The 23,857-nt window shown below is 36.4% G+C and overlaps 1 long non-coding RNA gene across 1 annotated transcript in view; it reads right to left on the bottom strand.

Moving 5' to 3' along the window:
- The window catches only part of LOC112980461 (uncharacterized), a 310,497-nt gene that overhangs the window by 114,808 nt on the left and 171,832 nt on the right, over positions 1-23,857 (bottom strand). The window contains exon 5 of the long non-coding RNA XR_003258428.2: positions 8,338-8,387. This is a non-coding gene — a long non-coding RNA (uncharacterized LOC112980461). The remainder of the gene's footprint in view (positions 1-8,337; positions 8,388-23,857) is intronic.

The following is a 23,857-nucleotide window of genomic DNA, read 5'->3' on the forward strand; positions in this document are numbered from 1 at the left end:
TTGCTTGGTATTTTTAGTGATCATCTCAATGCTTCACTCCACAGTTGTCAAGCTTCTTGATCTTTTTATAGTTAGAGTTACATAAACTCAAGTTCCTCTTCTCTCCAAACAAACAACCAAGCAATTCCAGGCTTAATCAAGTGATTCCCAGTCTGTTGCAAATGTAGCAAGAAAAGACTGAAGATGAAAAATTATACCAGTAAGTGAATGACCGAAAGCAAGTCTGTGTATAGCTGAGAAAATATTTTTGGCAAGTTCTCTACCATCTCAGCCAAGGAAGCATATTATAATGATGCTTAGAGATTGCCAGACAAGATTAAAGCCCAAATATTGCATTACTTCTAAAAACACAGCAAGAATAAATAGGCCAGTGCTGATGATTTAAAGTAAATTGCTAATAGCTTTAGTCATCCAGTCAAAAGCTAATGTAGTCTGTATAACTCTGTATTGTGGTCTCTGTTTCCTATTGCAATCTATAAGGATTCCAATGTAAGATACAAATTGCCATCAAGCATCACAAATTAGACTGAAAATATAGTCAATAATTTCCATCTTAGGCTCTGAGTAGGGTATATCTACTAGACTGAATCATTCAGGGAAAGCTTACTGAGGCTTTACTTGTTTAGAAGGATAAACAGCCAGATCATGCTCCCAGTACATGGCTCTGCCAATGCACCATCACTCTGATTTGTAATGCCAATTCCCAGTTTCAAATGAGACCTCAAAACACTTCTCTCCCCTAGAATTACTCTGCCAATCTGATGTTCAACCTACAGCTCCAGTGGTAGCCTGCTGATTACTCTGTTCTGTCAAAATTCATGCTAGTTTTGTGAAAGGACAGACACTTACTAAGCCAAAATATCCATCCTGCAGAAATGTCTCATTTTCAAAACTGCAGTAGGAAAAGGATGAGGGAGAGTGTGAAGCTGCTTTTTGCGCAGTATCAGAACTAAATCTCAGCAATAAGACATTTTCCACAGAAAGGAAAAAAAAAAAGCCTTTGGAAGAATGTAAATAGAGATTTGTGAATATTTCCAGGATGGCAAAGGGGTGTCCCCTAGCCACCCTAAGGGGGCCGGTAGTCACACTCACCAGCTGAGCAGTCCAGAGCAGAAATCTTGCATGGGGTTGGGGGCTGAGTGGCCCAGAAATTGCTGGCTTAGGGCTTTCTTCCAGCAGACTTGACCTGGCAGAGCTAACATAATGCTTCAATTCTACTGAAAATGCATTTTCCAATGAAAAACTGACCTCTGAAAAATTGCAACAGGCTTTAAATACTTAAGCATCACACAGATCCTTTGCTGTTATGACTTTCAGGTAACAGCACTTGCAGCACGTCCTATTTTATTTATATTGTGCATTCGATTACAATGTTCTCTGAAACTCTGTTTTTGCCTGATATTCTTTTCCCTGAGCTTGGTAAGCTTTACAGAATGGCTCGCTATGAGCCAGTGGAAACACAGTGAGTGTGAAGGGAGCCAAAGCTTCACTGCCTCCTGTCCAATTCCAAGCGTAGCACGTTTCCTCTTAGCTTGTTCTAGCTGTTTGCTTTCAACTGTTATTTGGCATATGAAGGCATGCACTAATGGCCCATTATGAGATGAAAAAAGTATTTAGTGATGGATTGTTTTTATTTTGGGTGCACATTCAGAGCACAGAATGGTATAATACAGTTATATTCTATGCACCCTAATGCAATGGAGGCAGGTTGCTTATATTGCATTTGCATTTCAATATCAGTTATTTTTTGGCTTTGTTTGTAAACAAACATTCAGAAGAATTCAATAGTGAAGTATCACATATAAACAGAAGGGAAAAACAGATTTAATGCAAACATTCTGAGGAATAAAAGCCATGTGAAGTAAAAAACTATAGCTAACTACATGACACTATGTATATTTATTAGTCTGTCTTCTGTTCACCAAAATTGACTTTTTATTTTTAGACTTTTTTACATCACTTAAGATCTAACTGTTGCAAGGTTATTCTTGATTTCTAGTGTTTCAAGCTCCTTGACAGTTGAGTATTTTAAATGTATTTTAAACTTTAAATTAACATCTTTTCCCAATAGAAATGGTAGAAAATTGCAACAGTGCTAAGGGGCAGCAGAACAAGACAAATCTATTGCCTAGCTGGACAGTCTGATCAATACAATTATTAAATTGATGTATTTAGTGTATTTTTCTTGAGATATGCGTTTTTAATGCTAACTGTTAAAATAGAATGAAAACACATTTGTTTTAAGGGTATTTAATTTTCTTTGCCAAAGTAAATAAATAAAGTAGCAAACACATTTATTACATCTTGCTCTTCCATCTGTACTGAGATCAGACATTTCTATTAAAAAATGTTAGTTATGTTGAACAGTGACACAATCTATCTATTTCTGGTATATTTGACAATTCATTTATCTTTTTGTTGAAGAAATCTATTTACGAAATAAAATAGCCCCAAATTCTATTAATTTCTGTAGCTTAAAATATCAGAATGAATTGTGTGGATTACTTATTTTTTTAATACATATTTTAATGATTTAGTAACTTCAGAGACCAGAGCAGTAATTGCTCCCTAAGCAAATAAAAAAAGATAAGAAATGGAAGACATACTCCTGCACTGGAGAGGAAACATACAGATTACTAAACAGGCCTCTTTCAATAAATACAGAAGAAAGAAGCATAATGATATAAATGGTATTAAATAAGAAATGGATCTATATGTAAAATCTTTATATTTGCCATGGTTGAAATTTAAGAGTCCAGGGATGAGTTAGAAAACTAATAATAAAAAGTTTTATTGAGAGCAAGAGATCAGTTAAACTGTGCTTAACAGAAACAGCAGCAGCAGTCTCTATTTCATTCCACTGAAATTTCACCCACCACAACAGTATAGGAGATTAAAATCACTGCACTATTAAAATAATTATTTCACTAGCCAAAAAAAAAAAAAAATCATAGCACTGTTGAGATAATAACTTTCTGCAAATTCACCTTGCTATAGAAACATTTTACTCATACTGAAACACCCCAATGTGTATAAAAAGAAAACACTTCAACAGTCTTTAGACCAATTTCAGATTGCCTTCTCCCATGGCTGACATCAACCCAGTCCATACAGGACGGCACTGTAATACAAAGACAGCTCTGATTAGAGAGCAAACATTTCAATCATTCCATATATTGGGAAGTGGGCAGCATAAAAAAAGTTGCAGTATTCATTGCTAGAGTGGAGGACTGCAGTCAAAATTTCATGGTTAACATCACCAGCCCTTTTAAAATTGAATAAACATGTTTTGCTGGCCAAAATAAGATGTGCAATACAAATTAAAAAAAAATGACTTTGAGTTGATATAGTCATTGAAATCCAACTAAAGAGAGCTCAGAAGTGTAATACAGTCTACCTTTTCTTCTCCTATCCAGCCCTTCATCTGACCATCTGCCTCATCCCTGGCAAACATTCAACTTGGCCAATGTCCAGCTATGGGCATTCCACAACCTGAAGAGACATCCTCTTTCAACAAGACTTAAATTTGAAAGTCTTTTCTAAATTACATCTTTCTTAGTGTAAATTAGACCAATCACTTCCTGTTCTATGCTTAGCAAAAAAATAGAGAAGAAATCACCTTTCCTTTTCAGTTTCCTTGATCTTTGAAGGCTGTTATCAGATCAGCTCCCAGTGTTCCCTTTCCTTTATTCAACAGATCTAGTCCTAACAGGCCACAGTTTGGTTTTGTTTAAAATCGTCTTACCGTTATTCTTGTTTTGCATGATTCTTTATTAAAAGTATTACCCAAAATTAACAACCAAGATAATACAATTAATCAGCTAATGGAATTTTAGCAAAACATAGAAAAAAAAATCTTATAAATTTTGTTCTTTAAATTATTTTGGACTGCTACCTGTTATGTACTGTATTTTGGAAAGATTACTCAGTAAGAACATTTTTACTCACTTGAAGATAGCCTTTTATTATACATACTTTGTAATCTTCCTTCAATAATTTATATCTGGATATCAATTATTCTGGGGGATATTTTATCCACACAGTTTTCCAGAAAACTATTAATTGGATATATTATGCCTTTAAAGTGTCAGAGAAGTAACACTCAGTAAGCAACCTTCTATCAGATGCATTGCTCTGCAAGCAGATAAATACTTGCTTGACAAATGCATGTTAAAAAAAGTTTAAAAGGAATTGCATTGTCTACAGTTTAAAGAAATCTTTAAAATTGAGGTCTTAAGATCATCACAATTATTTCCCATCATCTATTTTTACTAGAGCTGCAAAGTCAAAACAGAAAGATAGAAGCTTATCTCACAATTAACCTTTTGTACTAAACAGTGTTAAAAGTCTACAGAAAGGAGAAAATTCCTTCATAAGCATTCTGAGAACACTTGCGTCACCCTGTACGTCTAACAGGGTTGTTCTGCTGCTCCTCTGAAGGACACAATACTGCAATGAGACGGCCACCATGCAGTGGAAATGAGCAAAGGCTGCTGTGATTGTGCTACATGCTCTAACAATATCCTGGAGAAAAATAATGCACTTTTTTTTTTCCAATCCACATTGACTTTTTGACTCAGAGGCAACTTTCAGCTGTTTAAATTCTTGCAACCCACAGAAGAACTTGTTAATTGTTGTAACTAGCACTACCAGACTCCTTTGATCCTAGCTAAAGGATTTTACCCAATTTGTGTTACAGTTACTTCATGAATGTTTAAACTTTTTATTGGAGTTGAGCCACTTTGTTTTCTACTTCTCATATTTTACTTTTTCATTTCAACATTTTCACAGAACTGGTCACTTTCATGGTAAAAAAAATCACTTGTGGGAAATGCAAAATGGATGGAAGTAAAATCATGCAATTAGTGGCCATATAAGATTCGAGCAAACCTGTCTACTGTAGATGATATAAAATGCAATTTCAGTAATAGGAAAACTGAAAAGCAAAGAAATTCCATCTGTCTTCCAATTCAGAAAGGTTCTGGCTTTTTCTGCATACTTCTGTTTCTTTGAATTCTATTTAGGGCTGGAACTCACAGCCTGGCAGCTCCTTTGACCACGTAATCCACTACTAATAATTTTTCAGAGAATTGTCCATCTAGAGGTGGTGTGCACAATCAGTGCATAGGATTTGGACAGGACTAACACAGAATTTGCAATTTCACTATGATCGTTCAAACAAAATCAATTAGTGGGAAAATTATTACTTCAGGGCAAATGTAAACAGCTTTTGTCTTCAAGATAAGTGATAGCATCGCTAGCTTTTAGATCTAACACATAATGCTGAAAGATGTTTCTCTTCAAGCATCCCAAAATACCGATGCAGAACTGTGCATCTTTTCTGAAAGTCTGTTTTCACAGCACAGCTTTCGGGGAAACACCTTCCTCTGACAGAAACTGGAAAGTACATACTGATTTCCTCTCTGGAAACTCACAAATGGATAATATGAGCACATCTAGTGGGAGCAGTAAATATGATGAAAAGGTCACCTTTTTTATTAAGTTGAACTTTCATGCCTATGAAGTCCTTGCCAAAGGCACGGTGAAATGAGAGCCTTATCATGCTGCCTAAGGAAGCGAGTAAGCCACAACACCACTGCTGACCACCACTGCTGTTTCTTGATGAACACAGACAAGAGCAGTAAGAAAGGAGAATAGCATCTTCTCATATGGGGTAGTCCTGATGAGAGGAACAGTGGTTAGGTTGTTATTGGTAGTCCTTAAAGTAAAAGCAGAGAGAGGGACAGTCACAAAAAGAACGGGATACTGGCGAGAAAGAAGAAGAACAGAGAGACCTGAAAGCATCCTACAGATAAGATTTTCCATGTCCCTTATCTTCAAGAACTGTTCATGCTGCTATCTTTGACGGCCTTACAAATCAAGCAGGGATATTAGAAACTGGTGCAAAATACATTTTAGAAGTCCAAAGTGTCTTTTCCACACAGAAATGACACAAGAGCTAAATGTTCGTTAAAATTGGACATCTCTTTCAAAGTTGTTACACAACAGTTACAGACAATTGAGTATAAACTCTAAGAAAAGAAAACATTTTGTTAAAAAACACATAGTAAAGCCAGAAGAATAACCTCCTGTGCTAGGGCAAGTCTCAGAAGGGAGGCAAATCCACTCAGCAAGAATTTTCTTGTGTCCAGAAATAAAAAGACTCCTCCTTTGGCAAAGAACTAGAACAACCCATATAACTACGCAAGTAAATTTATTGCTTCCAACTCAAGGGTAACAGTTGGTAAAATAATACCTGCGTCAGGCAGCTCTGCTGAGGTCTCTAATGAGCCTGGCTGTTTTGTTCTCCTCTTGTCAGAAACCATAATGCAGATGTTAGGCACCTGACCCACGTTCAGTCTCATCTGTTTCTTGATCGTGCTCTAAGGGCTGATCTTCCTTTCTGCTTGGTCAACAGTTTCATTAATCAACACTCCAACCAAATAAAATAATAGATGGATTATAGTTCTTTGGTAACCTTGTACCATCAATAAATGCTCAGCGAACATCATAATTTTGAATTTAACCCTGATTCAGTCTCGCACTTAGTGAGTGTTTAATTAATACCTAGCTTCCAAAGGATGCCATTCAATTAACTTCTACAACCTAATGTATTAGCAATCTAAATAAACAAAAGCATATTTAAATTATTCTACTGGTTTGATTTACTTTCCCAAACCAAGGAAATATGTATGTGTAGCCTGAGATCTATATATCTGCTTGCCTTAGTCTACTTTTAAAGGCAGAGATTTCTCCATTATTAAGGTAGCTTCACTAGTATCTCTGCAGAGACAAGAGAGATCTTTGAACTGAGACTGACTTTTTCCTTACTGTTAGACACAGTTTCTGTCTGCCACTTTTGAGTGTCAGAATAGAGGAACACTTCGTGAAAAGACTGCACTTTCATGTGACAGGTTGCTCCGCTGTTGTGGATGTGGTTAGGATATGCATTGCTTTCTTGAGGCTGCATGTGCACTTGTCCAGCACGGACTTGAGGGGGGCCAGCATAGCCTGCGGTCACAGTGTCTGGGACAGACCATCCCTTCATCTACAGTTCAAAATGCAACTTACCTTTGAAGATGTTTTTCCATGGCAATCTATAGCAATCAATCATTGATTCCAAGGAGCTTTAAACAAGGCTTAAGGCCAATCCACAAAGCCATTTAGGTACCAAATCCCCAGTGAGATGAATAAGAGCTGAGTGCCAAAGTGCCTTTACTGCCTAGGTGTTTGATTGAACGAAGATACTTGAAACTAAAACATAATTCAGACACAACCATTTACAATACAAAGCAGGAAATTTCCTTTAGGTTCAATATGAGAAGAATAGCATGCTTTCTAGAAGTCGCCTTTAAAGGCAGGAATATTCTTCTGAAGAAAATATCTCCTAATATATCCCATAAACAAAAATATATAAACAGTCACAGAGCATTTTGGCACTTCACATTACATTATTTTATGTACAGAAGCACAAGTATGTTCATCTGCAGTAAAATTAAAACACTAAAACACATGTTCCAGAATTATAGTCCTCTTAATGATATCATATTAACATAATAAGATAAAGAACGTAAGCAGACAATCATTGTTAGTCACCTCACCACAATCAGTTTTCCTTATTTAATTGTATTTTCATCATCTCTACAGACTATCTAAATAACCTGCTTTTTATAGCCATTTACATAATGTTAATTTTACAGCCATGTATCTACATAATTTTATTTTTTATAGATATCCATTTTAGCTCTATGTGACGATTTACAAAACTGCTCCTTCTACTGTTCTTAACATGCGGAAGGAATAAAAAAGAAAGGAGACAGCAGAAAGGAAGCAGCAAGAACATGGAGAAAGTATCCAGCAAAGAGAAAGCAGCAAGAAACTGAGTCCTTCATCTCAGCACCTCACCTATCATGAAGTATTACATACTGAGTTCCTTGCATATCACAGACGCTGTTATGAAATCTCTATCATTTTTTCTGTATTGCTTCGTTCTGGTATACAATTCTGTGTTGTATGTAAGAGACATGAGTATGCTGATGCTTTTAATAGATCAGTTTAACTTTTTTCTAGATTATCATCTCATTTATATGGCCTTGTCATGATATCCGACCATCTCCTGGAAACCTTTCTTGCCTTTTAAATCAGATTTAAGATGCTCCCTTACACTTATTTGCATCCTAATCAGTTAGTCTTTTACTTCCCAGTGGGAATTTACTGCCATCCTTTACCCCTACTGCAGCTTATCACTTTCCATATATCAAGAATGTCCTTTCTCCTTCAAATCCCTATTTACCTAACTTGCTTGTACTAAGTTCCTCACAAATCATCACCGCTTACCTGAGCGGTAGCTGCCATGGTGATTCTCCTATCTTCAGCTTCAGTCAAAGCTAGTGAGGAAAAGAGAAAAGGACACGGTTTTCAAAAGTTTCTAATGATCTTAGCACTCAATTTTAAAAGGCCTGATTTTCAGAAAGCTCCTAGCAATCATTCTCTGATAACTCGCTTTGGTTACATATCAAGCTGATTATTTAGAACATAACTTACTCAAAAGCACCAGTTCAAAAAAAAAAAAAAAAAATCCCAGTTGTTTGGGATACTAAAAAACCCCCTCAAGAACGACTCTGTGATGGACAGCGTCATTTGAGAGAACTATCAGGTCTACATTTAAACAAATAATTGCATAAACAACCACATGCAAATAAACAGTCCCAGCAATATTTAAGATAAGTACTCTTCCATCAAACACTGCAAATGAATTGGTTTTGAAAATGAATTAAAGGAGTTATTGGTGTTACAGAAACTTCCTTTTCATCTAATGTTTACTTCTTTCTTTGACAAATGCTTGTGAAGGACAAATTGTATATTATTATTATGTGTCTATTTCTTAATTTCTCAATGAAAAATCATATATATATAATGTCTCCTTTCCCAATTGTATAGGTGAGAATGAGCTAATTAATGGCTGATTGTCTTAAAATGTTTTATTCATTATTTTCTGAACATACTCTACTCAGCATTAGTTATAAACATTCTGGTAATTCACACAAAGAAACAATTCCTGCATGCCTTAGACAAATTTCCCAGTGAAGATAAATGGAGTATCATTAGGCAAAAAATAAAGTTGATTTAAAAGTTTTCCACATTAAAATAGAATTTCAAGTATTAATTTTACCCTAGTTTGTGGGTTTTTTTACTTCCTAACTATTTGTACTGAGCTAAATAAAATGTGATATGCAACATCTTGTCCATGAAACCTCACACTCAACACACACTCTCTTAAACTGATCATGTCTACTCACTCCAGGGATTTCAAAATATGAAACTAAATTACTAGGATTGAAAATCAGAGTTTAGTTGTGAAGAAAAATTATTCCAATGCGCATCGAGAAAAAAATACAGCAAGTTCCCTCTCCGTAGATTAGTGAAATAAATAAAAAAAGCAAAAAGCAAAAAACCCCAAGAGAGCCACTCTTCTTTACAGTAGTATAAGGAAAATATTCTTCACTCTTACGCCAATGATGGACAGAGAACAAAATCCTAGGCGCATACCTGATGTTACTCTGCTGAGTTCTAGTATATATTAACTGGCAATGGATCACTTTGACTCTGCAAAAGCAATTTTCAGCTAGCCAGCAGTATTGACTCTATATCCATCATTTAAAAAAATAGCTTCTCTGGTTTGATGTTTGATCAGTCAAGGTATTAACTTTGTAGCCATCAAGATCCGTCATTCCACTGCTCCTTTAATACAATTCACATACCCACTATACTGAATACCAAAAAGAGCAATCAATCTGAACAGCATAGCAATCTTTTATATTTCTATTAGAAAATCAGTTCCATAAACTAAATATACAGAAAAGGCCCAAATCAAAACATTTCATGAGCAGATCTCACTATAAAACATGCTACCAAATTTATTCTGCAAATAAAGATAAGAATATGTGCCCAGATTTTCCACTCTAATCTGCTTTTACCTCATCGGGTCCACTCATTCCAGTGAGTTATTTCATATGTAGACACAGATAAGTGAAAAAAGAATTAGGTCCCTATTGCCTTTTATAAGGCCTTCACAATATTTTTCAAATCAATTATCTAGACATAAATGTACACAGGAAGACCTAGAGATGAAGCTCTGCAGAACATTAAAGATTCACAGATATAATAGTGAAGGCAAGGACACAGTGAATTACAGCAACAATATTTCACTTCTAAGTTAAGATTTTATGCAGGTGCTTGACTACTGGCAAAGGCTCAAAATTATACCAAATATCTTAGCAAATACTATGAAGTTGGTTGTCAATAGTAAAGATTCTCTGCTGATTAAGTCCAAAAGAATTTGGTTTTATTTTCTGTCTTTACATTGATTAATTGGTATAGGCATAAAAGTCCAAACTCCTTTGTAATGCAAAATACTTTGAAAAGGCAGGAGGTCTGTTGCGCTCACTTTAAAGGTAGTGGCTCAGATTCTGTCAAATCAACTGTTGGGAGCTATCAAGAACATACCAGGCTTAAGCTCTGGTCTTGGGCTTTGAAAGGACTCTTGGAAGTTTTGTGTTGTGCTGCTACTCAGGTTCAGTGGTAGGTGGGCATACAACCATTAAATCCTTTTGACAGTGGCAGCAGAAGGCCAAAGGCTGTCAGTAAAAGTGAATCCACTCATCTCAGCTGCCTGGGTGACAGACATGGACAAAGCAGGAATCTCGAACAAAAGTCTGAAGAGAGAAAAACCATGCTATGACAATGAGAAGATAAAATAGATCTCTAGAAGTATCTAAAGTAGCATCACTGAGGCTAAAAACACGTGTTAAATCAGGTATCATATGGTATATCAATGGCAGGTACTGACGGGTATTTAACTGGAAAATGGCATTGAGTGAGAATAACGAAAACTCCATGAAAATTTAGACCAAGGTAAAGAATTTTGCTTTATCCAGTTGGAAAATCAGAAGATGACTGCAGCAAGACTCTGATTGAAATAAATGAAATTGAAAATTGGGCACGTGTAAAAGAAATAGTCTACAACACTGCCTCACAGGCTACCCAAGCGCTGCTAAGGTTCTCCCAGCTGCGGAGTGGGGAAGCGTCTTTCTGAGGAGAGAGCTCTAGGATTACCTGCAAAACCTTTCTCACGTAATAAAAAATAAGCACCTACCTTTCTGGAATTAAACCAGCTTCAGAGATTACCAAACCTTTTACCTTACTCAGTGTTCAGCCGTGAGGAGTAGTTTGTGTTGGTTTGTGTTTAGTTTTCAACAACGAAAACTAAAGAGAGATGCAGAACAACTTAGATTATGCCTCCGAATATATAGTTTGCATATTAACCCACTGGTCAGAAAAGGAACATTAAATTAGGTATTTGCAGCCCATCAGGGAGTGCAAAGTGCCCAGTTACACAAAAACTGCTAGGCAATACTGATGTCAGATTGCCAAATACTATTCAGAATTTCTCTGAATGCTGCTGGGAAGCAGTCGAAAAACCTTTTTTTGCTTTACTTCTCCACATATTGGTACATTAACTGAAGTTTCTGCCAAGATAGGAGAATGATATTTCACTCATGATCTTCAGCAAAAACAGAGTGACTGCTATCAGCAGTAGCTGCAGTCAAAAGGTCACAATGATGTAGAAATAATTTCAATTATATTTCCCGGGGTTATAATGTTTCTTCTGTGTTGTTGTCCTACTAACCTTTAAGAAAAACACACATTTGAAAAAATAAGAAGAAATGGCTTGAGGAAAGGACCAGTAGCCATGTCTTTATGTATTATTTATGGATCTAGCTCTCAAACTAAAAGTGGAAAAATTAACACGTTTTCTGCCTGAGGTTTTCACCAGCAAAACATGTTTAATAATACTAACCCACCAGTATCATAAGGCTCAACTCATTCCTGTTTGCAAGAGTCTTTTTGGGGAGCTTTGGATGAATACTTCTATAAAAGGCAAGAGTGGAATATTTTACTGTAAAACATCCTGGTGAAGTCTGACAGAGATAGGAGCAGTATTTTGGAAAACCTTTCATGTATCCCTCCGTTTAGGCAGAGGTAGGTCTGCATGCCAGCTCTCTGTTCTGTGCACACACAAAGCAAAGAGGGTAAAATCATGTTCCTAAATGCCGTTTAAGCATCAAATTCTCTCTTTTTTTTTTTTTTTTAACTGCAATTAATTGCTTAAGTGCATTTGTGGATCTAGGTATAAGTATTCACATACACACCAGGATGCTGGACCAAACCCATCATTCAAAAGAGCAGAACACCGTTTACAAGTATAAGCTGCAGATGCTACTGTTACATTTACCTCAAAAAGATGTGAGAAAGGGTGAATCACTGACCAGGGAAATAGACATCAGCAATGAGGAAAGCTGACATTATTGATGATATACCTTTGGGCAAGAAAAAGAGGTTTTTCATCATCTTTCAGTGTGCCTTAGGCTTCCTGCTGGAAGCACGGGAAAGAAAGGCCAGAAAACTTTTATTGCTATTTCACACAATGCATTTCATTTCAGCTGGAAATGGTGAGAGAACCTGAAAGAAATCACAGCTACCCTTTCTAGTAATGGCTATTTTTGCTATCTAATACACAGCAATGTAAATGATGGCTATAGTCAAATAAACAGCTGAAGCATAAAAGAATTCAGTCTTGGAAAAGGATATTTCTTGCCTATATGAAACATGTCTGAAAGTGTCACCTGAAAGGAAATGTACATCTATTACACAAAACACCACAGCTGGGACCCTCTTTTGCAAGGGTCCAGAGGAAAATCATGTCAAAATACAGCATTATATTTCTTGAGGGTCTTTTCCAGTCGAAGATTAAACATTATGAGAAACTCAAAAGTCATCAGTGGAGAGTCTCCTCACTCTCACCTTTATACTGTGATCACTAGACCACATTTTTACATTCATTTGTTCTAGACAAAAAAACATCATTTGTTTCAGCATCGTCAGCATGGTGCTATGACTGTTCAGACATATGTCTTCTCAGTATGTTTCTACTAAACTTTTTATGAGTTCTAAAAATGTTGGATTATTATATTATGCTTAAGGGCCTCTGACAGGGTTAAGGTGCAGTATTACTATTCTCCTTGTATCCCTAAAAAACATGGTTCAGCAGCACTGTTTTCTGAAATTAGTAAGTTTTTGCTGCATAATGGGAAAAAGGAACTATGCCCTTCCTTGTGGAGGGAGGGCAGGCAAGTATTATGTTGCTTTTGTAATTCAGAACAGGAAACGGATTCTTCTTTCCTCACTATATATAGAGGCTAGAGAGGTCTCAAAAATGAGGTTCGAAGTCAAAGTCTGTGGTGATGTTGCTAGCTCCACTGACATCAGTAGGTGTTCCCATTCAGAGGGCCAACAATTTCATCTCTGGATTATCACTCGCAGCACATCAGCATTCAGGTCTCTTGGTTTCAGGTGTCTTAACCTCTCTGTGCCTCAATTTTCCCACCTGCAAAATGGTGTCAAATGATGCTGGTGACTGCCAATGACAGTCAGGCTTTCCTGAACCATGCAGAACACCTTGTAAAATGTGCAGAGGAAAGTATATTTTCAGTATATTAAGTATAAGGAAAGTATATTAATCAGAGATATCATTAAAGCCCCAGCATATCCAAAGATGCCATAGATAAAACCCATTTGATTTCAGTGGGAATTGTTCATGCTTGATCAAATATGGATGATGCACAGAAGCCCTTTGGCTGTTAGGAACTGGCAGTGACTCATCTGCACCTGCTCAAGTTTCACCTAGAGAGGAAATAATTTTTCTTTGTGAAGCATTTTAACCTGCACATGAATGTACCCGTGTCCAGTACTAACTTGAAAACACTTCAGTATTAAAATGATTAACCAATTCCACATTTAATGACATTCTTCAATCTTGAAATTCTTTTGAATTACAAAAAAAATAGAATCTTCTAAGTTAATATAGAGTATTGACTGCTTATGATGAAGCGCCTTGACTTTCTAGCTAAGGTTTTGTTAAAAACTAATCTCTAACAACAATAAGCTATACCTTTAATGATGCAAAATATTTAGTAAAACCAAGTCTTGAGATACCTATTTGAGGAAACTTAATTTTTGAGTCTGTTGAGGTTCACTTCACACTGCCTTTGCACTGTATTCATTCTTGGGAGCAAGCTTGATAATAAGCACTTGCAAGACTGGCTTTTAAGGCAATATTAATGATTGCTTTGGCTTTTCAAGCATGTACAAGCTCATGTAGAAATTCAGGTATGACCTAAAGAAAACCTGTATTTTGAATATTCCATAGAGTTCTTTATCTTGCTTTTCCTCCATCTCTGAAAGGATATAGCAAAAATGAAAAACAGAAAACTGAGAAGAGCAAGAATTATCAAGGGATGGAACAAATTCTGTTCAAGGAACAGCTAAACTGAGTAGGAATCCTGAGCCTTGATGGCAGACAACTGCTGATACGAAAGGGCTCTACAGAATCATGATCAGCATGGAAAAGCTGCATAATGAATGATATAAGCATTTAGGAACATCTAATGAAACTGACTGGTCACAGGTCTGAAACAAAAACCCTCCACCTAAGAAATAAAAGGGATATTTCTTTGTAATACAGTTAACTTCACAATATATTTAAGTAGTGAACTTTATCAACATTTCTCAAAATTTCTCTTATCTAGAAGGTTTTCTCTGAGACTACTGAGTCAAAAATATAAAAGCAGGTAGGGAAGAATCAAGATGAAATAAAAAATGGAAAATTTGGGGAAGCTTCTCTGTATTGTTGCAGGGATTTCACATTCCACAAATAGTTCTAATCAAATAACTATTTATTAGTAATCTGTATTTCCCTTTGAGATTTTCATATCTTCGCATATTCATCTACAAAATGTACTCTGTATTCAACTGTATTACCATGTAATCCTGTCTGTCGGAGAGATCTGTCTTTCTGACAAGCACATTTTCAGTTGCAGGCAGCATCTGTTGTCTTGAAAAAGCAAGGTACGTTCTTTATTCTGTATGCATTATCAGGTATAAAGACTTTGAACGTAACAGTCATCCCTGACAAAGAAGGGAACACAACCTACTCTGGCATCACTATAATAGCTCTGGAATAGAGACATCAGTTGAATCCAAGTGTTCCTGCTGCCTGTGCACTGACCACTCAAGAAAATGGGGGGATTAAACCTCGGTAAAATTCATCACCATTTCGGTGTTGATTGATTTTACGAAACAACTCTCCCGGTTGTACTGCTTCCTAGTTTATTTTAAGACTACCTGAGAGCTGACAGAAAAAAAGCCATTGCAGAATTTCATAACACCAATATATTCCTATTCTAACTCAATCTGAGGCTCGGCCAAGACTCAGGAGGAGCTGCTGTGGAATTCCTGTGTGATAGAAGTCGTGAAAAAGTTAGAGGGCAAGGAGTGTGGCCAGAGATTTAGCCAGGCATTTTTATCCTTGCTGTAACACCTGCATTCACATACTTGTAAATGCAACTTCTGCTAGCTATCACCTCTAATCTTTTGAAATGCTGCCTCAAAATGGACCATTTCAAGCCATCTATCAGAGTAGTCCGATTTCATATCCATGAAAAAATCCAGAGATTTGCTAGCCAAAAGGGACAAATGATGGTTTTAAGATAACCAGAATGCTGGAAGAAGCATGGTCATACTGTTTATTCATATGCATGTACAGGGGTATAAAAGAGATTTTGAAAGTGAAGATTTAGGTCAGCAGGTATAAGGCTTAAAATACAGTCTGTTCTAACACCTCAGGTTCCCTGTACAGAGGAGCTGACATGATGTTCTGCTAAGGGTACTTCTATCATCTCACTAAATGCATCAGTACAAGCTTGTGAAATAAGCTAGTTCGGTTTAGTAACATTTAAGTGCAGCATTGCAAGCCAATAAAGAATGACCACATGTGTAAGACTATCATAATTTGTTTGGATGTATAAAAGCATACACTGGTGCCCTGGAATTCGAGGTAGAAGATCTGGCTGTAGCTCCCTAAGACAAGGGAGAAAACAGAACTGGCTTTGATAACATAGACTAGAACAAATGATTTTCAGTAGGTTAAACATATTTAAGAAATTAATCTTAAGCTAAGACTTACTACAAGAACTACTATAGAAATATGTAGGCCCACCTTCACCATCAGTATGGTCTGAGAAAACTATAATGATTGTTTCAGTTGCACTCAAATAGGCGCAGGAGAAACCATACACATTTTAGTTTATGAAAAAAGTCAAACACTTGATATTTGCCATGTTTGCTGATAGGAAACTACCCTCTTCCCTGAATACACACTCCTCCTGCTCTGCAGTTGCTCCTGTGCTGGCCAGACCCCATTTCAATATGCTAAGTGAGTGGAAAACTAATACTATGAACAATGAACAATTCGCAGAAAACTTTTTTTTGGTTTGCCTAATTTTCTGCTGACTTCATGCACAGAAATGGCCCAGGCAGTAGTTAGATCAGTCTCTCGAACCACATACCAGATTGGAGGCCTAACCACCCTGTTTTAAAATCAGTCTGTCTGTGCCCCAGCTAATATGCACATAGAAGAGAAGAGTTCCAGCGACTGACTGAGGGATGAACCACATCAAGCAGAACAGGGACCTGACCATCTCTCTCCAATGCCATGTGAGTGCAGTATAGTAGTATCAGCTACTGTAAGAACTCCTTTTATCTTCTCATCATTTTATCCTGGACCTCAGATACCCCATCTATTAAATATTCACCTCAATATATTTCTGTGAAACTCTCCTGGTTTCAGCAAAGCAGCACATTCATTGTAAAGAAGTCCCAGTTATTTTTTAGTTTTTTAATTAGCTCTGTTCTTGGGACTATGACTGCACCACACAAAGATATGCATCTCTCCCAACCCTCAAGAAAACTAAAAAATCCAGTGAACTTTAAGGACTCAACACACTGCAAGAGGTTGTTTCCGTTTAATTCAGAGGGGCTCCAGTATGTATTCCTCCAGCAATCACAACTCCGTAGGAGGCTGTTACATTTACAGTGACGAAATAAAGCAAATGAGATCTAATATTTTAATAATGCTAAATCAGGTAGGGTATGCCTGTAAATATCATATATTACCTTTTTAAAGATGCTAGTCTTTTTTCTTTTTTTTAAGTAAGTGGACAAGGTTGCTCATTTATTTCCCTATTTGTGAACTTGACACATGAAGGAAGTATTGCATGTACTGCAAACCTTTCAGAAATCAACTACATTACATGAATCAGAAAATTAAAATTAATTTTACATCAGAATCATGCAAAACCTTGTTCACAATTCTCTTTCAAGAAAATTCTGATAGTCTTAAGTATAGAAATATTTTCATGGCAGGGTGACACCACTATTTGGTCTCATCCTTCCAATTATTATAGTCATATTACAGGAATGAATCAGAATTTGTCACTAGAGCTAGTGTCCATGTTTCCTATCTTGCCATCTCAGGCAAAACAATTTCATTGTCCTTGGAAACATTTATTAAAAAAATAAAGAAATGACAAGAATAACACAATATCTGAAACAATCTTTCAAGGACTATGTATTTGCTTCATACATCCCTGATTAAATCAATTTGTAACCTATGAGTAAGTCTGAGTATAATTGAAATGTATGACCTTCAAAATATTATTACATATTGATGCTGCCAATTTATAGCATAGGATGAAAAAGAGTTTTGCAGTAAATTGCACGATTACTGCAATCAAAGATTTTAGTTTCAGAAGAAACAAAGGTTTAGAACAAACAACTAGAATAATTGAGCTTATTCAGAAAGCAGAGTCTGGATGTGTTATGAATGCAAAGCAGCCTTTGATTGCATAACACTTAACACAACAGTCATAGAAGTAATTGATTTCACACTTTTTTTAGGTTTCACTTCTTGTTACTAGGCAAAGGCAGCAATCATCTCATTTAGTTTCAATGCAAGATATGACAATTGTTGCTAATTAATACAAAATATCTTGTATAGTTTTTAGACATTCAATTTTCTGCATCTCTCAAATCTTTAAAAGTCTTCTAGTTGCAAAACAAACTTTCTCATAGTTGCATGATTTGTATTTTCTTGATACATTCTACTGAAAAGATGGGTAAATTTCAAAGCTTCTCAAATTCAGATTCAACTGTAGCCAAAGCCTTTACATTAGTGCTATCTGAACATTTGAAATAAGGATTAAAGAACATGGGGCTTGACTGTGAGTTTTTCATGACAACTGCTGTAATAAGATTTCCCCATTTCTGGGGAAATTATCCCTCCCTGCAGTAAGCTGCCAGAATACAAATGAAGTGATTAAAATTTTACTCATTCACAATTAACAGCTGATGATTAGCTTCTTGTTTAGCTTCATGCCAGAAGCCTCAGAATTTGTATAAATATTTCAAAACCTTAAACACAGATCTCATTTGTGCTAGTTCCCTCAGCAGTCATGGCTCTGGGCAGAGAAGAGGGATAAGGACATAGGTAATCAATGTTGACTCACACACCTCTACTCTCTATATTACTGTTACATAAAGAAATTACTTTTTCTTGAGCTTTTTACTAAATATGAAAGGCAGTAAGGTTGAATTGCTGTTAAACTGGACTTGGCCTGCATGAAGAAAGGAGAAAAACAGTGGGGAAGAAAGAGGAAAGGGAGCAATTAGTATTGATAACAATACCTACTTTGATAACTTAGGGAAAATAAAAGGGTAAAATGTATTGGAACTGTTTAACCAGTCCTGCTGCCAATGTAACCGGTAAAAAATCCTTACTTCTAAGACATAATATAAAACTGATTTAACAGTTTCATATGAATAAAAAAAAGTTCCTTGACTCTGGCAGGCCCAGGACGGGCCTTACAAAAGCAGATTTGGATTTAAATAGGTCTGTATGGCTCTTCTTCTTTCCCATACCCTTCACACTACGTCTGCATTAGCTCCTGCCCTACCAGTACTTCATTTTCTTAACCTATGTCTTGCCAGGTACACCCACCAAGATTTGATAAAGTTGAAACATGAAGCATTTGTTGTAAACGGTGCATGACCAGGATAATAAATCTTGTGTCAACATTCCGAGTTTTTCTTGGCTGTTCAGATTCAGGCAAACACCAACACACCAGTTCAATTCCAAATACAGAGTTCAGCTCATGGAAGCATACATGCTTCCCTGAATCGGGGCACGATGCTGGGATTTTTGGAAATAGCAATGCCGGGCATGCAGGGTGTGTGACATTCAATGTTCCCAAATCTTTCCAAGGCTTTTGAAAATTCTAATGTTAACCAATAACATAACTAAGACACTTCTCTTGTGTTTTTAGAGACATAACCTCAATTCTACCTAATGCAAGAAGAGAATATCTTTAAAATAAATTTGCTTGATAATATTAATGATCTGAATGAACAAGAGGACTGTACTTAACTTCTGTCTCAAAAATAAAAAAAGATCATGGTAATGTTTAGCTACCCTATTTTTAAATCAGTTCCTTTAAAAATGAAAAATAAATTCTTGAATAGATATTTTGTCCAAAGATTTTTTTGAAAAGTTAAATCATGCATGAATCCTCTCCCATAACTGGTTTTATTTTCAGGGATTCACAGCAGATACAGGACTAGATCAAAGCACAGCACTTAAGCATATACTTTAAGAGTCACTGTCTTCTGTTCGATGCCAAACACATTTTCTATCCTCCACAATAATTATTAGGAAGAATACATGTCATAAAGCCATAAACCTAGAGAAAGCAGTAGCAGCCATTTGAATAACTATGCACAAATATTTTCCCAAAATGCCACCCACCATGCCATAAGCTTTCAGGGAATGGTGCGTTTTTCCACCGAATATAGAATGTGATTGATAATGGGTTTTCCTCAGCGCATTATCTAGCCTTTTCCTCATGTCACATGTAAATCCTACTTATGTACAGTTGCTGGCCATCTATTATTCAACCTATTTTGTGTACAGACTTTGAAATCCATCATAAGCCTGTCAGTTGATGAGTTGTTTTGTCCTTTCTAGGAGACAGAAGCAGAAATGACAAAAACAATCTTTACATTCTGAAAACATGGGGAAAGAATCAGTACAGTACAACTCAACTCACTTTACATAACCTATTATTCTTTTAATCTGCTTTGTGTCCCACAAAGATCACGCGACCAGACCAGCAGTGTGTGCATTGTCAATTTTCTCTAATAAAGCACTATTTGGGGAGGGTTTTATCCACGCTAGAAAACATGAACTATTTTTGGAATCAGGGCTAAGTACCTTCCACACAGCCTACCTAGAAAAGAAAACAAAGCAAAAAAAATCCTGCTTTTTTACAGCCAAACTAATTGATTAATACTTCTCAGCATTGCCCGAAGTCAGTTTGTTTTAGTCAGGAAAATAACTGAAGTTTTTACTGGTGTTCTCTACCCTGTTATAATAAGTAGCTATTATTTTGGTTTTTGAAGAGTAGAATACAAAAAAGATTTGGTCATGTTATGTGTCGGGATAATCTACATGATACATTAAACACTTTTTTGGTTAGAGAACGATTCTCTAAGCAGTCCTGATTTGCCCCTCACACTTATTTGTTATGAGTGTGTTTCTAAAACACAGTTTTTGCCCCACGCAATGGTCTGAAAAATTCTCTATAAACCACCTACTTTCAAGAAAAATAACCTTAGGAGAGAGAATTTTAGCACATAAAACTTATGCTGATTCTCAGGAAGAATTTCAAACCAAAAACAGATTAAAAAAAACTTCAGACAGCAGTTGCTTATATGAATATTCAGGATGTGTTACTCTAGCTGTCTCACAGATTTTCTAAGTTGCATAGTTTTTACCTCTTTATAGCACTGTAGAAGACATATACAAGTCAGTTTAAACACTACCAAACCAGTACCGCAGTACCTGAATCTCTGGCTGATTCGGGAGATCAGGAAAATACTAACACCCTGCTACACTACCTTCCCCCTCGGAAAAGATCGAGGTTAATAGTGCTTCACACAGCAGCTTTTGCAGTGCTGCCCCTCACATTTTTTCTTCTCAAGACTGAGACTGTCATACAGTCTGTCATCATTTAGCTTCAAATAGGAAATGTGTTGTCTTCTTTAGCAGATTCTTCACATTGCACATTCACCTGAGTAAAGAAGTATCATGTTGGTGATGAAAACTGGTTTTACACATAATTGTAATCCTATATTCTTTTCGTTTTCCAAAAGATTCTGTGGAGATGCTACTGACAGAAATGATAAATAATTGACTTGTCATAATTTTATTTAGCAGAACACGTCATCCAGGAGATGGAAGGACAATTCCTTATGGTGTGATCAGCCTTTGGATAATGCTGTAATTATTGTGAGCTACGCTGTCCCGTTGCATTGCAACAGTAAAATGTGCACTCTCGCTCTGTAATGGGCAGCTCCAAGACAAAGGGAGAATGAAGTAGAGCTTTGTTTTTAAATTATACTGGGCAGTTCTGGAAGCACACTATACTCTGTCTTTAGAGTATTTTTGCAACAGCAAGTAAAAGAATCAAAAAAGGAAAGCAAAAAGGACAAACAATAAATGAGCAGCATGAACAAGAAAAAAAAACAGGCTTTCAGTATTGTGTTTACACTTTCCAACTGATTTTGGTAACACAGAAAAATTGTGTTGTCTTATGACCATGTTTCTTCAGATGTACTTTAATGGGAAAGTAGATGGTTCCTTTCTAAGGTAGCAGTCATCGTCTAGCATCCTTAAATAAAGTTTGCTTTCTGAAATTTTTCCTCTAAAAGAGCTGATATTGACCTCTGTCAGCAACAAGATAAATGGGCCTAATCTTATCCAATATACTAATTCTTTTGTTCCCATTCATTTCAATCTAGCTAATCTACAAGGTTACAGAAAATCTATTTTCTGTTGCTGTTCAGTATTCATTAATAATTATTTTGAAGGGTATAACGGAATGGGAAACTAGTGACTAAATCTTAACGCTATGGTTTAATCTCGGGGTATCAGTGTCAAGGTAGTTAGGCGATTTTCAGGTTCTTGCCTGCTATGTGTTATCTAGCTCACACATATGGGGACTGTATGAGTGGTACACAGCCAGCCAGCCGATCAAATTCTGAATACAGAATTGTCATTAAATATAATCACAAATATCCAAGTTTTCCTGATTATATCACTTCAGCTTTTATTATCAAAAATGGTAGAGGAATAACTTGTTTCAGAGATACTCATGGCATCGGTAAGTACTGACCATGAAGCATACGACTGTGCCTTTACAGGTTTTGGCAAACAATAAATGAGTATAGTCAGATGGGAGAGAAAACTCTATTAAGGTAGAAGTTATGAGACTCAGTCAATATGCAGAAAGGCATATATTAGCTAGAGAGACTGCAACCAAAGATCCCTGAAATTTTCCTTCTTTTGACCCATAGCAGGACACACAACCTAGATATTCACATCTTCATCATATTAGTTATTCATCTGATGTCATAACTACTGAAGAATGAATTAATTATGTGGGCTCAGATTGTGCTGGAAATATAATACAGATGGAAGATAGACTAAGATGCACCAAATAGCTATTCTAGGAGGAACTGGAGTTGAGCAAGAGAAAGCTAATCTTTCTTAAAAAGACTTTAGAGAAAAATCTTATTCAGCAGTCATTACAAAGCAATCGAACACTGACACACCAAGATGAAGGAAGACATCTGCAATTCAGACAACGATGTGCTAACAGGACGGAAGAGTACGTAAGGCGAAAGGGATGATGACAGTAGCAAGCTCTTCCTGTGAGGAAGATTTTTGCTCAGTCACTTACGCATATCTGGTTCACTCTTCTGCTATTACACAGACAAAATCCTCAACTAGAGGATGAGATTTTGGTAGTTCACAGAGACCACACAAACCCCAGAAGCCATCTGTGCTAGCTTCTATAGGCAGCTAAGCTGGCACAAGAGACAGAAACTGGACCCAGACAACTGTCCGCATAACTGAAAATTATTGTGCTTGTTTCATATTTATTTTAAAAGTATCATTGGATCATTTTTCAACCTCTTGTATTTACTTCTGTCACATTTGAGCCATGGTTTTTGTGATTTCAATATTTGCAAAAACTGCCTGGCAGTTATAAATGTCATTTTGTAGTGTTTACACAAGAGCTGGCACAAGAAGACTGAAGATGGCTGAAATAGTCAGTAACAACTTTTTTTGGCTTGTAGCTGAAAGTCCAACTAAGGCACACGTAGGATTTTACGTTTCAGCTAAAACCACTGTTTTGATCTATATGCTGCATGAAATGAAAGAGCACGTGAGATCATGCTTTATATACCTTCATACTGAGAACTCTCATGAGAAAAAACCGGCAGATTCTCCAGACAACTGTCAGGACAGCATAAAATGAGCTGACCTGTAACATGTGCAATACCAACACATCACTGAACACCTCGTATGCCTTAATGCAGCATAATGAAAATTAAACCTTCAGTAAAAGAGCTGCATTGCAGTAATCTCAGGGATAATTTTATAACAGCCCTGTAAGTTTTTAAAAAGACCTCAATCTGTACAGAAGTATCTGCTTGTTTTTCTTTAATAGATCTTCTGGAGACTACTGCAGAAACTGGATTGCACAGAAGTAAAAATAAGTTTCGTGTCTAAGCCTCTGAACATTATATTACAAACCACAGTGGTGGTTCTACCAGAAGTTATACTTTGCTTACAAAAGACAAAAAAAGCCTTCTGAAGAAACTTAAAAGGAAAAAGTTGAAAATACAGATTAGACCAAGGGAAGAGAGGCAAATGAAACATCTGCCAAACAGTTTATTAGTGATGTGGGGTGCTGGGCTGAGGAGGGAGTGGACTTTGTTTCAGTAATGTAATTTCAAGAGAACACATTTAAGAAGTAATTGCACAGCATAAATGGGG

This window comes from Dromaius novaehollandiae, chromosome 17, assembly GCF_036370855.1.
Source record: "Dromaius novaehollandiae isolate bDroNov1 chromosome 17, bDroNov1.hap1, whole genome shotgun sequence".
Classification (NCBI taxonomy): Eukaryota; Metazoa; Chordata; class Aves; order Casuariiformes; family Dromaiidae; genus Dromaius; species Dromaius novaehollandiae.